The 24,432-nt window shown below is 47.7% G+C and overlaps 1 protein-coding gene across 6 annotated transcripts in view; it reads left to right on the forward strand.

Moving 5' to 3' along the window:
* The window catches only part of LOC4576821 (activating transcription factor 3), a 58,140-nt gene that overhangs the window by 16,410 nt on the left and 17,298 nt on the right, over nt 1-24,432 (forward strand). For 2 of the 6 annotated variants that reach the window (XM_061648030.1, XM_061648028.1), the window contains exon 3: nt 6,593-6,725. The exons of the other annotated variants lie outside the window; for them this stretch is intronic. The gene's annotated coding sequence lies outside the window, so the exon portion shown is untranslated. The remainder of the gene's footprint in view (nt 1-6,592; nt 6,726-24,432) is intronic. 6 annotated transcript variants of the gene reach the window in all.

Here is a 24,432-nt window from a genome sequence, read left to right on the forward strand (position 1 = left end):
CATGGTAGCATCAATCAAGCTCCTTTACCTCCGCCTGCACATAAAAGGCGTGGCGGCGGGAGCGAATTTGAAAAAAATAGAGAAACAAAAACACAACAAACGATAACATCACCTTTTGCGCTTGAAGTTTAGCATAACAACTCTATTTCTAGCACCGAATAGGACGCGGCGCGCACTATCCGTTTTCCCTTCCTTCGAGAGCTTCTCGAGAGCCTTTTACCTGTGTTTTGTCATTCCATTTTTCAAACCCCCAGTTTATGAAGATGCTCCAACAGCCGATGGGCACAGTGTCACAGTAAACAGTAGCATCACAAACGATACCGCCGGGGCGTAATTGATCGAACGCTCTCCAACGCTCCCGCTGATTGATCGTTTACCCGCTCGGCACGCTCAAATAGATCAATCTGATTTTGATTTGATTACTCTCTGTGTGCGTGCGTGTTTGTGTCCAACGAAGCATGACTGTAGATATTGATGGTGTCGTTATGCAACGCATTCGTTCAACGGAAACACACACGCGCCAAATGGCACTAAAAGAACAACATAATTGCATTATGCTTCCAAATTCGGCCCGATAAACGTCGCGATAAATGTAAATTTCTTTAAAAAGCACCCCTTTTTAGAAAACTAAAATACAAGCACACACATTTCACGACGTTTGGCTTGCAATTTTCGACCCGTTTTACGACCGTACAGCACCGAAGCGGACACAGGGAACATTTAGTTCAGAACGCTGGCGCCAGCCCGCACGATGGCGGCTTGGCGTGTGCTCAGTCAGTGTGACTTTTATGGCGTTATTGTTATTTCTAAATTAGGTCTTCAAGGCTCCCTGGCACCCCTCGGACCAGATTCGGGGATACACACACATACACACACACACACACAAACACACACATGGTTGACCCCTTTCCCAGCCCTATATCTACTGGCTGGCGACACACTGAGGGGCAGCACGCCATTTAGCACGCCATGCCAACCAAACTGCACGCGCCGTTCCAGAGAAAAAAGAGACAGGGGGAGGTGAAGGAAACACCTGTACGCCCTCCTGGGCGGGCAAACACGAACCCTATGATGGTGGGAGGGGGAGGAGACCCACATTAAACTTACACAATGGCGAAGCACGGGGGAAAAAAGAAGCACCACAAAACGCTGGCCACGCTTCTCTCGCACACAGAGCAAACAACAACTAATCTCCAGCCCCCGAGCGTCTGTGAAAGATCGAACTAGGAAACGAACCCACCTCCCAACCTCCCAGCAGCGCCAAACACAGGAAGAGCAGGCAGGAGAGAGAGGATGAAGCTAATAAAAAAGCGGTGCTTAATTTAATTTAGTTAATTGAATCGCCTCGCGCTCGTTGCGCCTTTTCCTCTGGAACAAAAAACCCCTCTCTCGGCCGACCAACCAACTGGCACAACTGGTTGTGTGCAAAACGCAGCCGATGGACGCGCCAACATGGAAATGGCATTTGCAGAGGCATTTCCTCGTTCAATTCCGCCGTTGGGTTGGTTTTGAAGGTTGATCGTGCGATGCGATACATCGCCGGGAGGTCAAGCGAAGCAGTTCTGGGTGGTTAAAAGTGGGTCAGTATTTTGGAAATTACGCTACATGTGAATCGATCGAGGCAAAGGGCAACTAGAGCTAGGCATCATTGAATCATAGAAGCTCATAAATTGAGCAATAAAATTAAGGAGAATTCAGGAAATATTTAAAACAAATCTCACTCCCATTATCAGCGCAATCTTCCTGTGGCCCCATGTGTGGTCTCTGTTTGCTCGCCTAATTCGTTTGCCAATTAAATCCACATTGGGGCACAATGTTACACGAGGAGGAAGCTTTCCTCCGGTTTCGAAACTGTTTACCTTGAGTGTGTGTATGAGAGAGAGAGAGAGAGAGAGAGAGAGAGAGAGAGAGAGAGAGAGCTGTGTGTTTGCACTGTCAACAGACCTGGGCCACCGAGAAAGCGTCTTTCCTCCATTGCAAACTGCGCCCAGTGTGTATGTGCACTTCCGTTCCGCCAAACAGTTGCATCGTTGCAGCTACGTGTGCTTGTATAATAACTTGTAATCCTCCATCCAGGACAGGCAGCACAGAGAGAGAGAGAGAGAGAAAGAGAGAAAGGGGAAAGAGAGTTGTAACGATCGTCTGTGTTGCTTATACAGCCGGTCAATATGTTTGAGTTGCGTTATATGCGAGACAGGGGAGTGTCGTCTTGTGCACTCTGTTCGACTTGGTATTTGAAGTAACCAACGAATACCAACGAATGTTATGGCAACTTACCATAAATTTCATCAAACGCTCACTACATAAGCCTGCTGTAAACGATCACACCGGCATCCAGTGCTGTTTACGCAATCGGCCACGATCCGTTGCTTCACGTGGTTAAATTGTATCAATATTTTGCTCTCCAATTTGCAACTACGCAACAATGCCAATGCTCTAGGAAAGATATTCTTCCTGCCTGTGTATCAACCTCACCCCAATGGAGATGGTAACATTGGTGGCTTACCGTGTGAAGAGCGCCTAACGAGAATTTGCTCAGCGTAATTGCTCTTCTCTTGCTCCCTCCGAAACCCCTTTAAATCCTAGCCCTTAACTTGTTGAAAACAATGCTCCAATTATCGGGATGATAGAAACCAATCTGTAGACTTTGCTATCTCCCAATAAAGGAGACACTACATCGCGGCCCAGCACACTTTGTAATGGCATCACATTTCATCACGTCTCTACACTTACCACCTTTTGCTCGCCCAGCGCGGGCTGCCAGCGACAGTTTGCGATGATGGGGCGAGGCGCCTCCAAGAACATCACAGCCGCGACACGACGGCTCGGGAAACAAGTACGTCTGGACGACGGACTGGAACGTGGCGCCGCCGTTGCACGCCTTGGCATTTCATCGTTACGGGGGTCTCTCTCTCATCGTCTCTGTCGCTCGACACGGTGAAGGCTTATTTAGCACGTCAGGTTTCCCGGATCTCGATTTCTCGTGAATCGAGAGGCTCTTGCGAAGTGGCGGGGAAGTTTTGTAAATAATTCTTCGGACGATATGGAATATGTTGAAGTTCTCAAAAACATCTCAATCACACCAGAACAGCAAATTCCCAGTGTGGAGAACAAAATGAAACTGATTCATGCTACGTAAAGCATAGACACTCATTTACTCTAGCCATATCACACAACAATTAAAACGCTTTGTTTTCTCGTTTACCCTATCTCCCTCACTTGCAGTTCAATATTTCATTCATTGTATACTGTTATTGAAGCAGAGTTTTTTTATCGTGATTATAACTCCTCACCGACTTGATACTTGAATTTATATCAAACGGGTTGGGGCAGTTCTTAGAAAACGTGTTCACATTACCCATCCCGTCACAACCAATAATGCTTCTTCCCTCCATTGTTTGTTCCATCTTGTTGCATGTAAGTCGGCGCTTGGGGGTACGGAGAGTTGCATTTTTTAACACTGATAACACATCCTAACATGTTCCCCAACACACACACACACACCCTCTCCACATACTACCACGCAATGTTCGCGAGATTGAAAAACGATAACGTACTTTGGCGAGCTAACGCGAACGCAAATGCGATACGCAATGTTTGCGCAAATGGAAAATGGTTCCGCCACTCCACAGGATGCACACCACCACCACCACTACTACCACTAGATGGGAAGGGGAAGTGTACGAGTGTGAGTCGCTCGCTAAGTGCATGTGCTGCTGCTAAATAAGGGTGTGAATTTCTTTTTCGCCATTTCGCCTCCTCGCCAATGGCGGGCGACCACGGCTGCTACCGAAATCCCGACCACTATCACGCATCGAAACGAGCATGATTCATCTGAGAACGTTCCGGAGGCGTGTGTGCTGGAGAGCTGGCGAATGTGTGTTAGAGTGCTGCACCCTCGACGCACGTGTGAATTGTGTACCCATTGTACAGTTGATTGATTTCCGACGCTTCGCGAGGTGCATTGCGTCTGTCCGGTCCGCACGGCCTCCATGTGATGGATGTGACGTGAAAAAAGGCAACCCTCACCCGCCCCGATAACAGGTTCTTAATGGTTGGTTGGACTGCTTGCCGGGCGGACCATAAGAAAACACAGATTTCGAACACCATCGCGTTGGACACGAACAACCCCGTTGCGATAAGCAAACAACACACGTGACAAATTTTGACGATCGCACGCTCAATAACGACTCCATAATCTTTATAGACCATCTTTACCGGGCGCGCGATCGTTCTGGCTGCTCTGGGGTGGGTCGTAAATTTGCTGCTAATTTTTTTATCACATTCCAGCGCTTGGAGTTGTAGTTGAAATAGGGAAAACATTGAGCCGATCTACTGTGCATTTGTGCAGCCCTTTCTAGAAACGCCGCACAACGCAATACATCTTCCGTCAGAATCGATCAGGCGGCCGGGGCGGCTCCAAATCTAGGCCAAACGGAAAGGGTTTCAGTGATCAAAGCACCGCGTCTTCCCGTTCGCCCCTTTTCCTGCACCCCCGAAAGAGCACGCCCCAAACCACTCGACACGATCGCGCACCACCGCGTCCTTGTTTTCTTGTTCCCCCGAAAGGGAAAAGTGATCTTCAATAATAAAAACAAACCACAAGTGTTTCGCGCGTTCTTCGGATGCGAAATTGAGTGGGAAAAAATAAACAACTGGCAGCAGCAGCAGCAGCAGCAACTATCACATTCCCTCAGCCGCACGGCTTTTTATGTTTGAATGTGACGGGCTTTGCAAAACATGAAACGGCTCTTCGTAACATCCCGAGAAAAGTGGGCAGAGGCGGCCCGAGGATCATTCTCCCATGTTCCATGTATTATTGATTTTTGAGACGTTGTAGCACTTAATTCTACCAAGCACACCAGCTGCATTCCCGGCGTGTCGTTTTACACCACACACACACACACACACAGAGACACCACAGAAGTGTTGGAGGCGCGCAAGTGGATGATGAGCGAAATAAAACTCAAAACCATCGCCTGCCTGCCTGCCTGCCAGGGTCGATTAACACATTTTCGAACTCTTCATATGAGCAGAGCTGAGATGCATCGGGTGCTCTCGCGCACACACAGAGGCAAAACTAAAACGAACCCGGGAGAAAATATTTCAAATAAATTTAAGCCGATGAGATCTTTCGAAACCACCCAGCCGGCTCTGCTGTACCTCTGGGTCCGCCTGCCTGCCACCAAGCTAGACGACGAACGTGTTAAAGCCCTCCCAAAAATGAGGTTAGAAATTAATAACTGTCAAAACGGTACAGCCGCTGCGTACTGCGGCGTCCGTGCGCGCGAGGGCGTTTTGGGGGGGTGGCGTACGCGCGACTAGAGCCGCGCGCATCCTTACGTAGCGTGTTTTGTTTTGAACAACAATTTGTTTTCGTCGCTTGTTCGTGCGCCTGCACGCACCGACAGGCAGGCAGGCAGGCAGGCAAACGGGTGCAATTTTTCATCTCCAAACACTCTGTATGAAAATTCCGTTTCTTTTTTTGCAATGGAACTGTGTCACGTGCAGTTGGATGGGGCATGAATCTTGAACAAGATCAAAATGGCAGCTGCGTGGAGTTAGGAATTAGCTTAAAATCGTATGCATATTTAACGCAGCATATCTTTTCCGAATGCTCAATGCTGCTTTTGTGCGAAGCGAAATCTCTCTTCTTTGTGCTCCTTGCAAACCCATAGACCAACAGATGAAACGTACACCATGCTGCCGAAGACGAGAACAGAATCGATCGTGCAAACACATGTGTTTGCAGTAAATTTCGTACATTCTTGTCAGCATGCCAGCCAGCGGTGCAGCACCCATCGCCACACCGTGTGAAACCAATCGAGCATGGGATATGGAAAACTCGCCTGCAAAACGGGAGGACCCCACATGAGGCCCACCATTGATGCAGAGGAGCGAAACTAGCTGCAGCCGATTTTTGGTTTTCACTGCTCAAAGGCACTCAAATGCACACATTTGCTGAGCGCTGCTTTGAAGCGAGCTCCAAATTACTCTTCTCTGCCCATTAAACACGTAAACGGGGTGCCCTTTTGTTTATTTTACGATTTTATGCCCTGGCTGCCCGTTGGTGGTGCCTTCGCATCGAAATGATTGTTTTAACAGTTGAGCAACAAACGATGCAATTGCGTGTATGTGTATGTGAGGATGGGGTAAATGTAAATCGCGCTCGCATCTTGCGTTGTAAGAAGTGCATTCTTTACAGGGGTGGTGGTGTTGAGTGGTGGAGGGGAAAAAAGGTCAAACGATCCGCACTTTCGGGCTACCGTGTTGCATTTTCAACACACACACATACAGAGAACGTGCGCTGATCTTTACAGTAATTCACTTTGACAAGCAATTGTCGACGGAGAATGTTGACAAATGCTTTCGGACGTTGCGATATCGTTCCTGTCAACACAGTTGGCTTTGACGTTTGGGTAGTGCTCGAATTAGTTGAACTAGCGGTCGAGCAGAACTGCCAGTCGAGTTCTATAAATAACAATTTCTAACTAATTATCCTACTTTGTGATGTAACTTATCGTTTTTATGTCGCTCGCTTATTGTTGCTCGATAAATAATATTCATTTTTTCCTATCCCCTTTACTTTCAGGTAATGCAGCGAATCCTTGACCCAAAAAACAGAAGGACATTGTCTCATGTTCCCAATCCTCTTTCCGAACACGATTGTCAGCCGAAAGGGATTTATCATACGCCAGTGTAAGGGCGCACTTTGGGGGCGATAGGTAATTTTAATTTAAAACTACGCACCAACCCATTTGCAGTACAGGCACCCCACCCCTCCCGCTTAGCCGCAACCAATTTATTTGCCCACCCCAAAAGTGGAACACAGAACCCCATAATCACAATCACAATCCGCCCGGCGTAAACGGCTGCAGCGGCGCGATATGGAACGTTCTAACCTTTTTGCAAATAGTGTAAAGTTCAGGCGCGTTCGCGTACGTGCTTTACCACACTACGCTCTGCTTGCAGTGTGTACCGTCCGACACCTGTTTTCTAATCACGAGTACGAGCACCCATAGCAAATGACTTATTTAATGGCTTCTACCTCTGCCTAGCCGTGCTGCATGCTCCCTCTCTATAGCACTGCTGGTGCGTTGTTTATTTTCTTTTCCACTCGCCACTCGCCCCACACAACCAAAAACCGCAAACCGCAACAGCACTGAGCGCTGCTGCCTGAATCGATATTCGCCCATTAACTGTTTACACAGTGACTTTTTAATACACACAGGGTCCCTCCATGCCTATCTACCCACTCAAAACGTACACACATGCATTGCTAGGTGAGATTGTGGTTGTGGGATTTAAAACCAACAAAAAAACGAGCAACACATACCGGGCGTAAGCTTTCATGTTTTGCTCCGCCTGTCCAAACGGTAGCATAAGTCATAAGTGAACTTGAACCACACCGCACCATGAATTGTGCGCATTTTAATCCGCACCGACACAGCGTGGCCGACGCGATACGCGCGAGCGCAAGCCGGTACGCAGCAACAGCAGTAGCAGCCATGATCGCACGCGATCCGGCGAGCCCCTACGCAAGCGGGAAAGCGTAATTGATTGATCTTGTGTCAATTTATTTCGCATTTATCTTCCAGCAGAAGACAAACAAAAAACACACACACGCACTTTGCCTTGAACATAGTCGAATGGGAGGCAAAAAGTAACATTTTACGTCTTTTCTTCATAAAAAAACACGCACAATGAATCGAGCGTTCTGTGGCGTCTTTTTTGTTTTTCTTTCGCTCCATTAAAACACACTGCCATGTGTCTTGGCACCACTAGCTTCTTTTCGCACTCTGGTGTGGCGCTAGCGTAGTGTTGGCTATCCGATGGCCTTCACTAATCACTCCCTCGCGATCGTTATTAGGTTAATCTATCACCCCGTCCCCGAACACACTCCCGGCCATAGCTTTTACCGATTGAAGCTAAACACTACACCACCTTCAGGCGATGATCCATCAATCGAGCTCATTGACGTTAAGCAAATTATGACAGCTGCAGCTGGGTCGTCCCTCTGGCTCGCTCGTTGCTTCGTGCAATATATCTCCTCTTCCACACGTGCCTGTGCTGGTTGCGCCTTGTTTCTAGCAACGACGCCGTTGGAATGCTTTTGACGAGCTTGTTGATTATTTATATCCATTCCCTCGCGAGCCCGGTCTCCTTCTTCCTTTCTTCTCGTGCACTTCATGCTCGATGCAAGTGTCTGGGGAATTCCTTTATTTTTTGTTGCTGCCTTTGCTGCTAATACTAGGCGGCTCCATCGGAAGGTTGGAACGTTGTTGGTTGTTTTTTTTTTGCTTTTGCCATCATGAATTGCATAACAGTTTCCCCTGACATCAATCGAAAGAATGCCACCATGATATCTGTATTAGTTGGCTTTGGCCAACTTGTTTAGCGAACAAATCGTAATTCAACCCATCGTAGCGAGCAAACAACTTAAACAAGCTATAACACACAGCCATTCAGTCGCTCGCCTGCTGATTAAGAGCTCATCCGGTAAAAGTGCATCTTTCTCTCGCTCTAAAGTGCATCACGCTTTTGCTCGGAATCCATTCGCGCCACCACAATGCAACCCATTTAGTGTAACAGCTTCGCCGAATCGCACTTGCCGCTGCTGCTACCTCGCTGTCTCAAAACTTCACTTCAACAGCTCACGTGGTTGAGTGTGCAAACGAAATGGACAATCGGTTCGGTTCAGCGAGAGCATACGAGGGAAGACGCTCCCCACACACACACACACACACACACACACACACACACACACACACACTGTGGGTCACCACTATGTGCAGCACGTGACGTTTGAAAGATACCGCCGCCATCGATAAACAGTGTCCCCGCGGGGCCAGAGGGCACACACACAACCGCTTCAAGCGACGAACGCAAAATTGCGAAGCGAAGCAACACGACGAACGGCAGAAGAAAGAAAAACAAGGCAACAAACACGCATAGCAAAAGAAAGGAACGCCATTCGGTGCGCCCGGTGCGGGAAATCGCCGGTGAACGGATGGACGGGTGGATTGGCAAGCGAGACACGCGCAACATGTGACATTCGATTAAAATTCCCACATCCGAAGGGCGCGCTGAACCGACGACCGTACCAGCTTCCAATCAAGCTCCACCACCAGAGCATGTGCGGTGGGGTGGTTCGCCAATCTTCTACACCGGCTTCTGCTGCTGCTGGCGTGGTGTGCGTGAGGCACGTTGCTGTTGACAAGTGCGACAATGTGGCGCGCCTCTGCCGGCCATTCGATCGACCGTTGACAGAGGCGTGCACAACGCAGTGGAGATATTTCGCCGGCCCCAGCACCATCGCTGGAAGGTGGATGATGGTGGTTTCTCCGTTTTCCGTCGTTTCGCAACATCATTTGCTCGCTTCGTCTGCTAATGAATTTTGGGATGCAAGCTGGCAGGCAGCACCATACTTTGTTGGTGGCCTGCTTTTTGGGGAGGGAAGCGAAATTTTGCGCGACAAGCTTGAAGAATGTGCCGAGCAATTCGAGACATTCGAGTCTGATAATGCGTCTAATTGATGGCATTCCAGGGGAATAGTTCCGGTTACGAGAATCGATACCTTTTTATCTTTGATTTTGATACGAAATTGCGAGTGCCATAAATACCGTTATCAGCCCCTAATCAATGCGTAATCGATTTGATTGAGCAAATTGAGGTTGTGTACTTTCGAAACGAAATAGCTTATGGATGTTTTTGTACCTTTAAATCCCCTATCAACCTTTTCAATCTTCCCGTAATCGAAAAACAAAAAATCGTTGACTAACGGGCTGAGTCGCCCACACACCCAGCCCACGTCACACAGCAAAACAACAACACCATCGCCTTTGTTGACTTTCCTTTTGAATAAACAAAAGCAATTTACTTCAAGCATGTTCGTGACCTTGCAAGTTGTAGCGTGGCGAGTGAGAGAGTCGTTGTTCGGAAGCTATTAAGCAATGACTGCAAATCGGCATCCATTGCTGACCCCGGGGCAGCAATTTTCAAATGCTTTTCCAACCCAAACCGAAGGCCACACACACACACACTCGGTCACATCTTTCCTGTGTTGCACAATGTTTGCTTTTGGCCGAAATTTCCTGCCAGAACCGTCCTTCTGCGCCAATCGATCGAAATGGCGTACCGCGTACGTCAACACGATATTGCTTTTCCGCCGGAGGAAGCTGCGGCCATCATGTAGAGAGAGGGAGAATGGAGGCAGAGACTGAAAGCACACTCCTGCAGTCACCGACCGACCAGTGCACAGTGGGCAACGGCCATACAAACGCCGGGATGAAAATCAATTCCTCGTGCTATTGCAGTTTTTCTTCATTCAATACCATTGCTCTTACTACACAGGGCAGTCCTGTACTAAAATCGTCAAGACAGCGAAAAAACCTTTATAATTATCGCTCACAACATTAAATTATTGTGTAGTACTTAACAGCATCAACAATTATTGTTAAGAAATAAAGCAAAGGCGGAGTAAGTTCGTTACTAAAAACGATTTTTAAGTATTACGCGCTAAAAAAGCCGAGTTTTTCATGGTTAGTTTTGAAAAGAGCTGATTCCTATCTTACGATCTTTTTCAAACTGTTTTTTCTCGGTTCAGCTTTGTTTATTATGCCTGTTTGTTTCAAATGCCCGTTTATGACAGGTAGTTCGATACTTGTGGTGTATGGCTCATACAACAACACGTCAAAATCGCTCGCGCTATTTTCAAGAAAATGTTCAATAATTTTCGGGGTCGCGGATGGTCGCAGCTAATTTCAACGTCAAAACGTAGGGAAAATGTTGACCTTTCCTATGATATACGACACACGAGTGAAATCGAGTCGAATCATAAAAAAATTCACTCTCCAAAATGAAAATATCCAAAAATTCGGCAGTGATGTTTGGTTTTCAATCATTAATGAACTTTAAAAACAAGTTTTTGCAAAATATTCTGACATAACATCAAAGTATGACAAAAAACCTTTCCAATGACTTATTAATTATCAAAATCTAACCATCATATACTAAAATATGATGGTTTATGTTCGGTCGAAAAATAGCTCAAATTTGGGACAAAAAACACAAAGTTTACACTTTGATGGCATATATCTCAGTAAGTTTAAGATAAAAACGTGAAATATTTTGGTTTTAACTAAGTTTAAGTATCTATTTTAAGAAAATGATTATGGTGTTAACCTGCGATGAAGTTGGTTTTTCGATTTTTATACAGGCGTTTGCCCAATGTGCAGTGGAAACACAAAACATGTTCGACAGTTTAAAAATAGTTGCCCACCAGAAATGGGTTTAAAACAGTTTCGCTCACCACACCGCGACCACGTGGCCACCGTTCCGACGCACACAAGCGTCGGCAGCAAGTCTGTCAGCTTGTTCGAAAAGGGATGAAAGGCTGGTGGCGGGAAGTTTTCCAAGAAATAAGTAAAACATACTTTTCTGCTCACATTTTTTGGGGGCAGGCAACGATTTTCCCTAAAACGTTAAATTGCTGCATCCATAAACTGATCTGTCAGACTTGACAAAAAATCTGTCATGTTGAGGTGTCGTTTCCGGTCTTTCGCTAAATGGTTTTAGTCTAATTATAGGGGCCTTTGAGCGTCACATAAACCACAGCCGTTTTAGTTTTAGGTTTTAGTGGTGATAGCACAGCAAAAAAAAGAGAACAACTCCTTTTATACGGCTCCCTCTGATTATCGATTTGACTCGCAATCAAACCATCCACCTAATACCTTCGAGCCCTATAACTTTACGAACCTCTCTGTCATCATCAAACAGCTATTCCCACACACACACACACACGGATGATGGCTCTTAAATGTGTTTAATCCGCTCCGTGTGGTTTGATGGGTTAATTGCAGCGCTTTTATCGAAGGCTAGAAGCGGATTATATCGAACCTGTTTCCCGCACTAATCGACGCACACCACCGCATCAAACGATCATAAAATGCACCACACACACACATACACACGCATCCCACACTTCTCTTCGTCCAACGCAATACAATTAGCTTAAAACCCTTTCTAACGCCCCCGACTGCCAAGGGCCCGGGCCACGTGGAGCAGCGTGGTACACAGCATGAAAGTGCCGCCAACAGGCATCGCGGCTACTATTCATCTGTCATGCCACGGTAAGAGCGTTGACAGTTTACTCACAGACAGGAGCGAGAGAGAGAGAGAGAGAGAGAGCAACACTGAGTGCACAGCGAGGCAAGTCAAATGTCAAAGTCACCTGCGTCGTTCTCGGCGGGCATGCATAATCAGCCTTCGCGTCGCCGCGTACGTTTTGTATTAATATGTCAACAAATGCGTTTACACGACCAATTAGTGGATTGTCAGCAAATAGAGACGAAAAACAGAATCAGCTCGGGTTAGCGATAAGACACCGAAGATGGCTGTGTGGAGTGTTGACTAAAAGCTTCAAAAAGTGGCCCCTCTTTCTGTATCTTAACCTTCAGCGTGCTTCCTTTCGCTACGCTTTTGGGCTACGTCGTCTCTACAAGTCGTTCATGCGAATAAACACACACACACACACGCGTAGGGGTCCAATATAAACAGCCTCCGGGTTAAAATGGCGGCAAAATTCGGCGTGATTCAAAGAGGGTACATAAATCTCGAGTACAAGTACTTAATGCTGCTTCCTTTACGCCGTGTGTCTACGCCGCTTTGGACTAAAATGCGCAAACGAAACGATCACGCTGGCCGGTTGCAAGTCGTTATGTTGCAATACCCGCAGCCGAAACGGCATTTGCGGCAAATGCACTTGCATCCGCGCATCCGGAGAGTGGCTGCCGCGCTTCGGCCTCGCTCGATCGTGAGCTTCCAGTTACAACAGACCTTCCAAAAATCTTCTCATACTGCACCCGAAGGTCTTGCCAACCATTCCTGCAGGTTATGGCGCACTTCCTCCAACCCAATGTGTATGCCGACAATCAGCTCCCATTCCCCTGCCTCAACAAACAAACAAACAAACAACAAACGCGATACGCGACTTCCTTTGCACGGGCGGAACTCACGAAAAAGGTTTCGTCGTCGGTTCGACCATCGAAGGCTCGCCGGTTTTACGACACTTTTTACCGCGTGTACTCGGTGCCCTCGGCTTGTGTATGTGTGTGCTGATTATTTTCCCATCATAGGTCCCCGCTAATGCCACCCCTCAACAGCCGGTCGGCAAACGTTGGCGCGACCCTGACGCGGTTGGCACGGCACGGCGGCCATACTGCCGGCACGACGATCGCGACGACGATCGCTTTGATGTATGCCGTTTGGAGTTCAGGAGGGACGGAGGTAGGAGAGAGGTTTTGTTGTTATTCTTCTTCTTTTTATTGCAGTCGTTGTACAAGCGCGCGCAATCTTCGGTTGGTGGAACTCCGAATCGCTCGTCTGGTGGTGTGTTTTGCTTAGAACGGAGCTCTAAGTCGATACTTACTCATGAGTGGCGATTACGTCTCTGAAGTTGGTGTGTTTTAATGATTTTCAACTGAAGCTCTGACGCACACTTGTCATTTCAAGCTAAAACACTAACCTATTGAGCGTAAAAAAGCTCTAAAAAGTTCGATAAGACAGGTGGAGTAGCTACGACAGTACTAGAGCAACTACTAAAACTGAATCCCAAGCATTATACCATTGAATATCGAACAATTCGTTTGGATTTTCTAAAACTGGTTCATACAGCAAAATATGTCGTTTCAAAGCTCTAAACTATCAATGCTAAAGAACTTTAACACCTTTCAAGCATATCTCTTACATCTGTGGTTTCACTTCACCTATAAATAGACCCTGCAAATTCCACCAAACTTCAAACCACGCTCCAACTGACAAGAAGGAATGTACGCCGCGTGGCGCTCCAAGAATTTCTTTCCCCCCGAACATCATATCCGTTGTAACATATGCAAAAACCTTTGCAACCATATGTGCATACTCAGACGGGTTGGTTGGTTCGGTTCAGGTCGTCCCTTTTTCGCCAATACCTCAAAAAGAGCAACAACAAAAAGCACCAGCGAGCACAAACCTTTCATCGGTGCATCGATCTCGAGGACGTGTGGGTGCAGCACCAGCACCAACGCCAACAGCGGTGGAGTCAATTTTATGCGCGAGTATTTGGGTCAACTGTGCCGACGCCGCGCCACACTATCGCATCGCATGCATGTTGCCATAATTAGCGGCTTTCATTACTGTTTCATTAGCTCGCGCGTTCCGTACCGTTACCCTTTGCTGCTGCTGCTGCATTCCTGCAGCGGACGGGACTGCACAGCTAGCGAGCGCGACGTTCGGTTCCTGCATCGACATTAATATGCTTCCGTTCCGTCGAGCGCGTGCACAACGTCGAAGGGAGTACGCGGCGCCTCTCGACACTGCGTATGATGCACTTGGTATCGCGAACATGTGTGTGCGCGTGTGCTTCATGTGTGAACGTGTTAATCTTTACTCTAAGTCGATGCACTTTTGGCCGATTAATTGTACTGTAGATAATGCAATTAAGGTAACATCCTTTATCAGAGGCTTAGCGCTCTGGCCAGAAGATGTATTTCCCTACACCACCAACCGGTGTTGTGCATCATGCCTTCGTGTGCTCATTTCGGTAAGGAACACGCTCCCTTCCTTCGGTTCGTGGTTTGTTTCTTAATGAATTTTGATACCTTCTGACGACCACTCAGTCTTATCTTGATTGCTTTGAGTTTCACACCGTTGTTGAACATCTGGAAAACAGCACACACTTTGCATAATAAGATACCTGGCGTGTCTTGGGGGACAAAGCTGCTTTTGACACCTTGCACATATCGGCAGTCGGAGTAGGAAGGAGCAGCCGGGGACGCAGCCGAAATCCCCATAATGAAATCAGAGAAGCAATACACTTATCGTGGATTTTAAGTATTCTCGATTGGCCGCTACAAACCAAAAGCTGGTGACTTCTCAAGTCTTGCGTTCCATCCTTTCTTCACAACAAAAAAGCTACAACCCTTCCAAAGAAGTAATTCTTGCCATGTTTTATTTTAAACCGTTTTCTTGTCATTTTCGCTTAAATTCTGTTCGCTTCACGGCACGGCAGATTACGATGTCAACTCGATTTATTTACCAAACACTCCAACTCCGTTTCTGGCGATCTTATGCCAGGATCTTATGCCCAATGTACTGTCCGTAATCAATGTTTCCAAATGGTTCGTGTCTTACACGTTCCGCCGCTTATTATGCGAGTACGGGGTCTTTGTAAGTATCTTAGCACACTTACTTTGGTAATGGTGCGGTTTTTGTGTGTGTAAACGGTGTCGCCCATGGTGTCGCTTTTACAGAGTCACTTCATTTTGGGGGCGCGAGGCATTTCGCGCTGTCTGGGGGCTCACATACTTCAAACTTTGCACACACCGTTTAACGTCCAACCGAGCCGAGAGCCATTTTTAAGTGTCAAATATTTTCTGACCAGAATTCGGCATCCCGTGTGTATGTTTCACCCGGCGACAACCCATTCAAATGCAGATCAAGCGCAGATACACACAGCCGCTCATCCAAGTGTTGAACTCTCAGACAGTACGACAACACAATTGACCGGGCGACCACCGACCACCGCCGTCACGAGTTATTAAGAGTGACATAAATGGTACCTCCGAAAAACAGGAGGAAGGATGGTGTTTAGGAGGTTGGACGACTGGGGGAGTGAAAAAACATCATCAGAAGTAGCAGCATACACACACACACACACACACACACACACACACACACACACACACACACACACACACACACACACACACACACACACACACACACACACACACACACACACACACACACACAAGCATCCATTAATGTCCGATACGAGTCGTATCCTCGAGAAAACGCAAGCACCTAAGCATGGAAGTAATCGCCACGTTGATGATATGTCAATGAACCAAAAAAAAAAAAGAATTTGGTTTGCAAATTGTGCGGAAACACAATCGATACTCCAACGCGTACAACACTCCCCTTTTCCCTGGTGAAGATCTTCTCGAGATTCCGCACACAGTGACTCACGGATTCTACGCTTCCAATCGAAATGGGGACAACATGTCTCTCGGATTAGCGCGTCTTTATGACTTTTCGAAACTATCATCAGGAAACTATTTTCCATGGCAATTTCTATTTCGAAAGAAGTTTACGACTTTACGACAAATTCAAAGTTACCAAACTCATCCTTCCGGATTTGAACAGTGCCTCACGCACAGGATTCTGCTGCCGTACGCAAACCCGAAGCACGGAGAGGAGCGTTGTATTTGTTTGTTTGTTCTAACCGTGGCCCGGCACGGCACCAACATTCGATGTATGTGCCCCATGTACACACACACACACAGACACACCGCCATTACGACACACAGCTTCCCGACACTGTCAATGACGGTCAGTGTTCGAATTTTCCCATCTCAACAGCAGCATTTTTCTGCCAGATGTCCGCTCGCTCCAAGGTCAAACCGAAATGTCTTAGCCCCCATATCTACCCCTCCCGTCGGAAGTGAACGAAACCGGAGGGAACCGGGGTCTCTTCCATCTTCAATCTTGAATCGACCATGCGTACCGAGATAACCCATGTCTCGAGCAAGGTTTGGGTTTGCACGGCGGAGATGGAAGACTTCACTTTTTTTTTTGGTTTATGGATCTGCCATCCCCTGCCGTACGAGTTTTTGGGGATGTTTAACTTTCCTTGTTTGCGCAGCTTCTTGGCTGTATTATTGCTTCGCTGTCGTCTTTACGTCTTTGCGCGTCTTCTTCGATGCTCCTTGAAGCGATCCGAGAATGCTGTATCCGCGTGCTGTGTTCCCCCATTTTTGGAGAACCACAGCGGCATGGCGAGGTGGCGTCGTTCCGTCACAACTCCGAATCGGTGCGTTTTGGATTTCGTCTGGTCCGTGGTTGTGTGTATGTAGCATTGTCGTACTACGCCACCAGACGAGACCACAAGGGTTTGGGGCAGAGGACAGGCCTTTCAGTTCATTTATCATCGATTTTCGATTCTTTTTTCACCACGCGCGAAGATGAGTGTTGCATGCAAGAAGAGATTTTTCGTTACGGCCATTTGCTTATTTTTGGACGAATCTGATCACGGTCGAGCGGCTGTTTCCACACAAAGACATTCGGGGTTCGGTAATAGCGACTCGCAACACCGCCGGGTGGATGCTTTCGTCTCCATCAGGAGTTTAGCTTTAAATGTTTTATTATTTTACCGTGATCTCTGTGTTAATAAAAACTTGTTCCGGGTAATGCATGAGTTCCGTCGCGAAATAGCCAAGGTTCTCGTCCGAAATGGCTCACCCATTAATGGCGTGAGATACGATTATCTTCCATCGATTGATCGACAAAAAATCGCCACTAAATATGTATCATAATGGGTGCACTCCGCACGACCTGTTTGACTTAATCGATCGCCATAACGCCACCTCCACCGCCGCCTGTGCAAAAACTCATCGCGAGCTCCAATTTGTCTCATTTGGGGCGCCCCGCCGCAGTTCATTTGCATCTAACGAATCTCCGTTCCCACCTTTCGTCCCCCTCTAATAACTGCATGCTGGCGTGATCGAGCATACATCTCGGCCGAAACCAGTGCAAAAGTCCGTGTGACGGACCATTGGTGGCCATGGCGGCATTAATCACGGGCAGCATTTTTATGTGTCTGCACGCGATCGTTAACAATCAAGCATTCGTGTCTCAAATATCGCGATCGATGCGGGTGAAATTTGGAATGCAATGTTTATGGCACCACCGTGCACCGTGAACGTTTAGCCAGCAATGATGACTTCGGGGAAAAAGCGAAACCACCACCAAAAACCATCAACATAAAGCACACACAAAGCGCCAGGGTTGCACAGAGGTTTTTGCAACATTCCTGCGGGAATGGGACCAGCAAATTATTAGAGCAACCTTCCAACGGCCAACCAGGTCGGCCCAATGTTGCCGGGTATAAAAATCCGTGCATCCGTGGAAAGCAACCATTAGCCATAAACGATCCAATCGATCTCCGGGCAACAGTTTGTCCCAATCAATACAAACCACACCTCGCGCACCAAACGGGGAGGGGAAAGGTGTATCGATCTAAGACGCTGACGAGGGTCGTTCAGAAATTATGATCCTCTCTTTCGTTTCCTTGGACGAGAGGATCATAAAAATCGAACCCGGGCCCGAACGCTGCACACTCCAAACTGGAACCGTACGAGAGGAGGAGAGCGACCTGGAGAAGGCGAATGCCTGCATTAGCGGTTGGAAAAGATTAATCGGCCCCATTAGCATGCGGCGATGAAGTTTGTTGCAATGGATCAGCGCGCGATTCGACAGTGGATGCAGATTTTCGGACACTCGAATCTTCCACCCCTCCGGAGCAGTTGTGAGAGAAGGCAGCAAACCCGAGAAAACATAAACAGGCACCATTCGCACTGTCCCGAACGAGTTGATGTGTTGTTATACATTAACTGAACTGCACAACGGGCACGTACAGCAACAACAAAAGCAGCCAAAAAGACACCTTCGAACACGCTGAAGATGGTCATCAAGAAGGTGATATTGATTAAAATTAATAGCAATAATTAAGAGTAAATGTTGTTTTGAATGGAAACCATGTGGCAAGAGGAAAGCAAAGAAAAAACAATACCGTAAGGGAAGGTGTTGATGTTCCTGTCCAGAAACTATGCTATTTCCTTTTGCATTTCGTGTGACATTTCCGAAAACAGCGACACTCTCATAAGCCAAAAAAAAAACTCTTACAATCTGCCTCAACTAAACAGGCAATTTTAACGTGGTGATAATTTTAAATATCAACATATACCACATACCGTTCCGAAAAGGTATAGGCGCAACGCGAGACTCACTCTTGCTGCTGCATAGTTTGGAAAGGCCGAAAGATTGGAGGGACAGGTCAAAAGTCCTCGAGTCACCTTGACAAGCTGGAAGATTTTATGGCCACCATACGAGCGCGTCTTGCCGCGTCCAACAACAGCCAGCAGCGGCAGCAGTCAGTGTGCGCGAGACCACCACCACCACCACCACCAAACATCTGCCAACCACACCACACTCCGAAGCGACACATAAAAGATGCCGTGGGGATCAAGCTCCGAAAAGCCACTCCGTCCGCATCCACCAACAAACACACAAACGCACTCCCCCGAAGGAGGCCCAAAACGCAAAAACGAATAATACTCCAACCACTCGATGCTCAGCTTGATAGTTCGTTTTACGACCGCATAAAAAGATGAGATATTGGCCTTTTTAAATTGCCCCTTTTCTGCAGACTTCCAGAGGACGGGGGGGGGGGGGGGGGGGGGGGCGCCGCCGCATTGGATCGAGGGGTTGAATAAGGGGGGACTGCATGGTCCAAAAGCGGCCAAACTATTATTGCTACCGCGCGCGCACTGCTTCTACTACGCCTGCTTTGGCACACGGCGAGGGCAAACACGGTAGCCAAGTGGATGGGAGAGAAGCGTTCGATGGTTCTTCACTCGCGAAGACACTGCCGCCGCCGTAAGGATCTGCTGCTGATGCTCCCCCCTCAGCGACTACGACCAACATATCGCACCATGGACGAGTGTGTCTTCTCTTCAACTCATTTCATCTTCAAGCTGGTGAAGAAGACGGTGAAGATTACCCACAAAAGGTGCCGCACTGCAAACGACCCGAACGCTCGTTGCCAAAAAGTTTCCGTCTGTAAAACACGTTCTTGCTGTTGACATCAGCGACATTGTCCAACAGCACACGGCGGCCCTTTTGCCCCGTCGCCATCTTCACCGAAGTGCACATTCCGGTAGCTAACAAGTGGTAGCCGCCGCTGCCGCGATGGTCAACATGTCACACGTCTTAAGGATCCAATCAAGACCGCACACTACCAGTATATTCCCGGCACAGCTACTAGACACATCGTTCGATCGATCGGCTCATAAATTCGAACTTGGCACGAGTCGCCGATTGCAATCTGAAAAAGGCAATCACGGAAGATGTCCAACTTTAGCGACGGGAAGAGAGCAAAACACAATTGCATTTGCGTATTCGTGACCGGGCCCCCGGGTCGTTCAAACTTCTGCACAATGGATAAAGAACGTCTCGAAGGGCGATGCTATCGGTGGCTGGGGTGGTGTTTGTCGTAAAACCCCGTTATCGAGATGTTTGCCACCTACCTCAGTGACACCTCAATTCGATCGGATTGGCCATTCGGAGACAAATGGTTGATTTATCTTGTTGAATTTAAGTGTTTGGCACAAGCGGACGGAAGCCATTGCGAGCTTGAGTGCATCAGGACCTGCTGATAATCTGAACTGTCTGTCCTTGGTTTGACCACCTAGAATAGAGCACCGAGCAGTACGCGATATCTGAACACTTCTGCAAATGCAAACAACAACAACAAAAAATCCCCCAAAGACATCTTCCAACGTCTTCAGACTTTAACAACGTCCCCAGTGACAGAATGAATTATGTCACCTCGTTGTGATCCACGTTGGCCCCACTTTAGCTGGCGGATCTTTTTGTCTTGCTAATTGGAGAAGCAAACGGGGTCTCCACGTCGCCTATGAAGAGGGAGCGTTTTTGTTTTCCTGCTTTTCTGTTAAATAAAAGCTCAATGTCACGGTGGTTGAAGATGAGCTAAAAGGGAAGCATCTCACAATTATGGTGACGATTGAATTTGGATGCCATTCAAGATGCCTTCTCTGAGATGGTAGTGTCAAAGCCATCAATGTGGCGTAACCACTATTCGACCACGACACGGTTTGACGACAGTAGTAGTAGACATCCTTTGGGTGGTGGTACGCACCAACAACAAAAGATTATGATTCTGCTATAAACATTCTAGTATGTCTCCATTCCAATTCTTTTCCGCCGAGAAAAACTGAAAGATATTTCCTTTTCCTAGGCAAAGCGGAATCGCTACTCGCTCGAACTTCCCCGTTTCAAACCGACACCGAGCGTAGGAAACTATAAAACCGTCCGAAGAAATAATCGTAAAAACCTATCTCCATACTAAAGAATTATGAGTAAAAAACTGCCTCGCAGTCGACGCATCTCTCCTTCACGGAGGTTATTATGGGAGGAAAACGCGCTCTCCACAACAAAGGAAAAACAAATGTGTGACGCGACATCGTACATATCAAACGTGTGTGCGCCACGTTTACAACTCTAAATTATGATACCCCATCAACATCCAGCTCACGCGACAATGCGTCGTCGTCAATGTGGTCTCTCTCTCTCTCTCTCTCTTTCTCTTTGTCTCGTCTTTATTGGAGTTACCATGGACACATTGGACATAGTTCCTAGGGCGCCTTGCTCCTCATGTCAGTCTTTTTGACGCACGGGACCCCGGAGACGCCACCGCGGACGGCCACAGGCAGCAAAAAGATGAAGGGTGAAATTCCACACAAGAAGTATGTACGGGATGTTCATAGCCCCATCTCTCGCTCTCCTGCATCCTCACACAGATGTGAGTGTGTGTGTGTATAAATTCTCTGTCGCAATAAAAACTGCATTATATTGGAATTTGCATAACGCCTTCGTCTTGTGCGCATCGTCAAACAACGCGTGGACCACCACCGGCGAATTGACGCTTTACGTACGAGTAGAAGCTCTTCCAAAAATGCACACACACACACACACCCAGCAGGGTTGTGGTTGATGCGCTTTCCGGCATGCAGCACCGCATACGTGCTGGATTTTACGCGTCCTCTTCCTACATGCGGGTGTGTCAAAACAAGCGCAGAACTCTGCAAACCTCATTTGAACCATTCTCATTCTACAGGTGGTATGTCGCAATGGACAGCAAACACACGCACACCCGTACATGCTCATCGGGACAAAGAAAAACAATTACACAAAACGGAAGTGTGAATGAATATTTGCCACAAACTACTACCGAACTCTGGGGCCCTGGTGGTGCCCTGTTGTTCGACATCAATTTGCGTATGCCATTTGAACGCGACCCGCTTCCTCCCGGATGCGACCGGGCAGGGTGGTGGTGTACGGGGATACCACGTTAACCACGAAAAGCACTTTACCAGCTCCTACACCGTCACTCTGTACTACACCGTTCGGTAGTTGTTTGACGCGCGATTCTCTGTAACTCGGATTTTATTTATAAATTTCATATGGCTGACCACCTTCGGACCTGCGAGCGAGAGAAGTGCAGTTTTGCGACCCGCGCCTGACGTACATGAAGGGCAATGTTTGGTTACGTATTTCGGCTAAAGAAGCTGACAGAAGCTTCCGCACACAATGTACACAATGTCATTTCAAATGTTTGATTGCATTGAAAATGAATTATCTAATTCACCATATCCTGTGAGATTATTTTCGTCATGCACTGTACTGTGCAAAAGCAGTGAAATAATTTATTGGTGCGTTTCTTTTCCACCCATTCCGTCCAAAAATACTAACTCACCGTTACAATCCGTTTCCCCATTTCTCTCCTTTACCCTCAACTGCGTCAGCAAGCGTAACAAGCAAGCTCCCTCGTTCGCGTAAAGAATGCATCGTTGCGTAAATTGCAATCCGCGCGGCGTACGGTTCGGCGCGCTAAATTCACCACACGCGCGCCTACACACGTCCGTCCCTGGAACGGACGCGTATGGAGTCAACGGGACAATAAATTAAGTCCACAAAGTCCTGCCACACACTGTACGCGGGAATCCTCCACCACAAGTGCACACACAATGGCCATTCATATACGCGCCAGTGACACTTTCTGGCCGCTTATCCGAGATTTTGTTTTCATTTCTCCTTCTTTCCGCTTTTTTTGTGCCCGGACACGATGCTTCCGATCCTCAAGCACTTGGCAAGTGGCACAGAAGTCAGGGGGAAAAAATTGCATCGTGCGCCACGCACCGCGACGCACTGCTGCACTGATTGAAATGAGGATACGGCAAAGACAATGCGTGTTTTGGAAGACAAATTATGTGAAGCGATTTCGACCGTAACAAACCACCGCTTCCACTTCCACTTTGTACAAACGATAGCAATCATATCAATTCAATTAGTCACTCTGGCATGTCATTGGCAAATAGTGCCGCCGGTATCGAGGCCATTTGCGTCTGATAAGTGTTTTTATCTTATTAGCAAACGTCACGTTTAGTTAAATCGAGCCAGATGCTGCTCCGATCCTGTTTGCGTCCAAAACAAACCCTCTAATTATAACACGTTTACAAGCAAGCTTGGGACGTGTACACAGGTCGAGCACGTTTGAAACCTCAAACCATGGGGGGGCAGTTTGAAACGATCAATTCGAGATCGTTTACCATTCCGCCACAGTAACCTGTTCAAAATCAGGGTACACGTCAGTAGAAGAAGTGGACGCCGGCAATTAATCATTCCGACACGGCGGCGTTCACCACAAAACTGACGATAATCTGTGCTCTCTTACTTGCAAACACCAACCCTGCATCACCTGCAACGAACCGATGCAATGCTCAACAGCGCAAACGAGTTTGATACGTTATCGTGTGCAAGTTTACGGAGCAAAAGGTAACAGTCGACGTCAAACATTCACACACCAAAGGGCGCAAGTTGTTCCAAAAACGGTTGGATTAATCATCTTCAAGCAGAGGCCTGCCTATCTGCTCGGTTTTGACCTCTCGGTATAGCACCAATCACACACACACTCTAGACCGGGCATGACCATCTGTCACTGCGACTCACGAGCAGCAATCCTACGCTTCGGCACTTCGGCACCACTCAGCCGCAGCACCTGGATCCGTCTAGGGGGCGCCACCAGTTTCGTGCCAAGCCAAGTACTCGCTTACAGTCGCCCGTCCGTCGATTGTTTCGTTGTTTTGTCTGCCAAACAAGGCAGACACCCCACCAGAACGTGGAGGCGTTTGGGATTGGGGTGCTCCCAGGACGGGTGTTAACCTCAATATTATAGAGCCGAACTGCCTCCTCTCGGCAACAGCAACACCACCGACCTGGCAGGCGGTGGGAATACGAGGCAGTACGACACGACACCAACCGGTCAGAAATGATCCCCTGAGCTGGTTGGGTTGGCTTTGGTTCTCGGTGGTGGGTGCGAAATCTGTTTTGTGTGGCCTTTTTTTTTTTGTTTCTTCCTCTGTTCTCGTTGGTTCCTGTCCTTTTCGTCAGTTCCTGCAGGAACCAACGCAAAAACGGGGCCACGGGAAGGAAATGAATGGTTAAATCTGCATGAATTGGGCTATTAAAAAGGCGGATAGCCTGTATCTGTGAGGCGAACATAGAGAATAATGGCTTGCCATTACATTTATGGAAGAACGAGGTCCAATTCCGGTCCACTACGGTGCGACATACATTACCGGTGGATGATCTGTGCTGTTTGGAGCTCGGAAGCTCCTACGGCGGTGTGTGTTTGTGTGGAGCAGAGCAGAGAGGAAGTCCACTCCAAATAGCCCATAGCTCATTTCAATTCCTCCCAGTTAGGTGAGTGGGTGAGGTTCGTCCCAAGCTTTGCGAGAATCTATTTTATGACCT

Source organism: Anopheles gambiae, chromosome 2, assembly GCF_943734735.2.
Source record: "Anopheles gambiae chromosome 2, idAnoGambNW_F1_1, whole genome shotgun sequence".
Taxonomy (NCBI): Eukaryota; Metazoa; Arthropoda; class Insecta; order Diptera; family Culicidae; genus Anopheles; species Anopheles gambiae.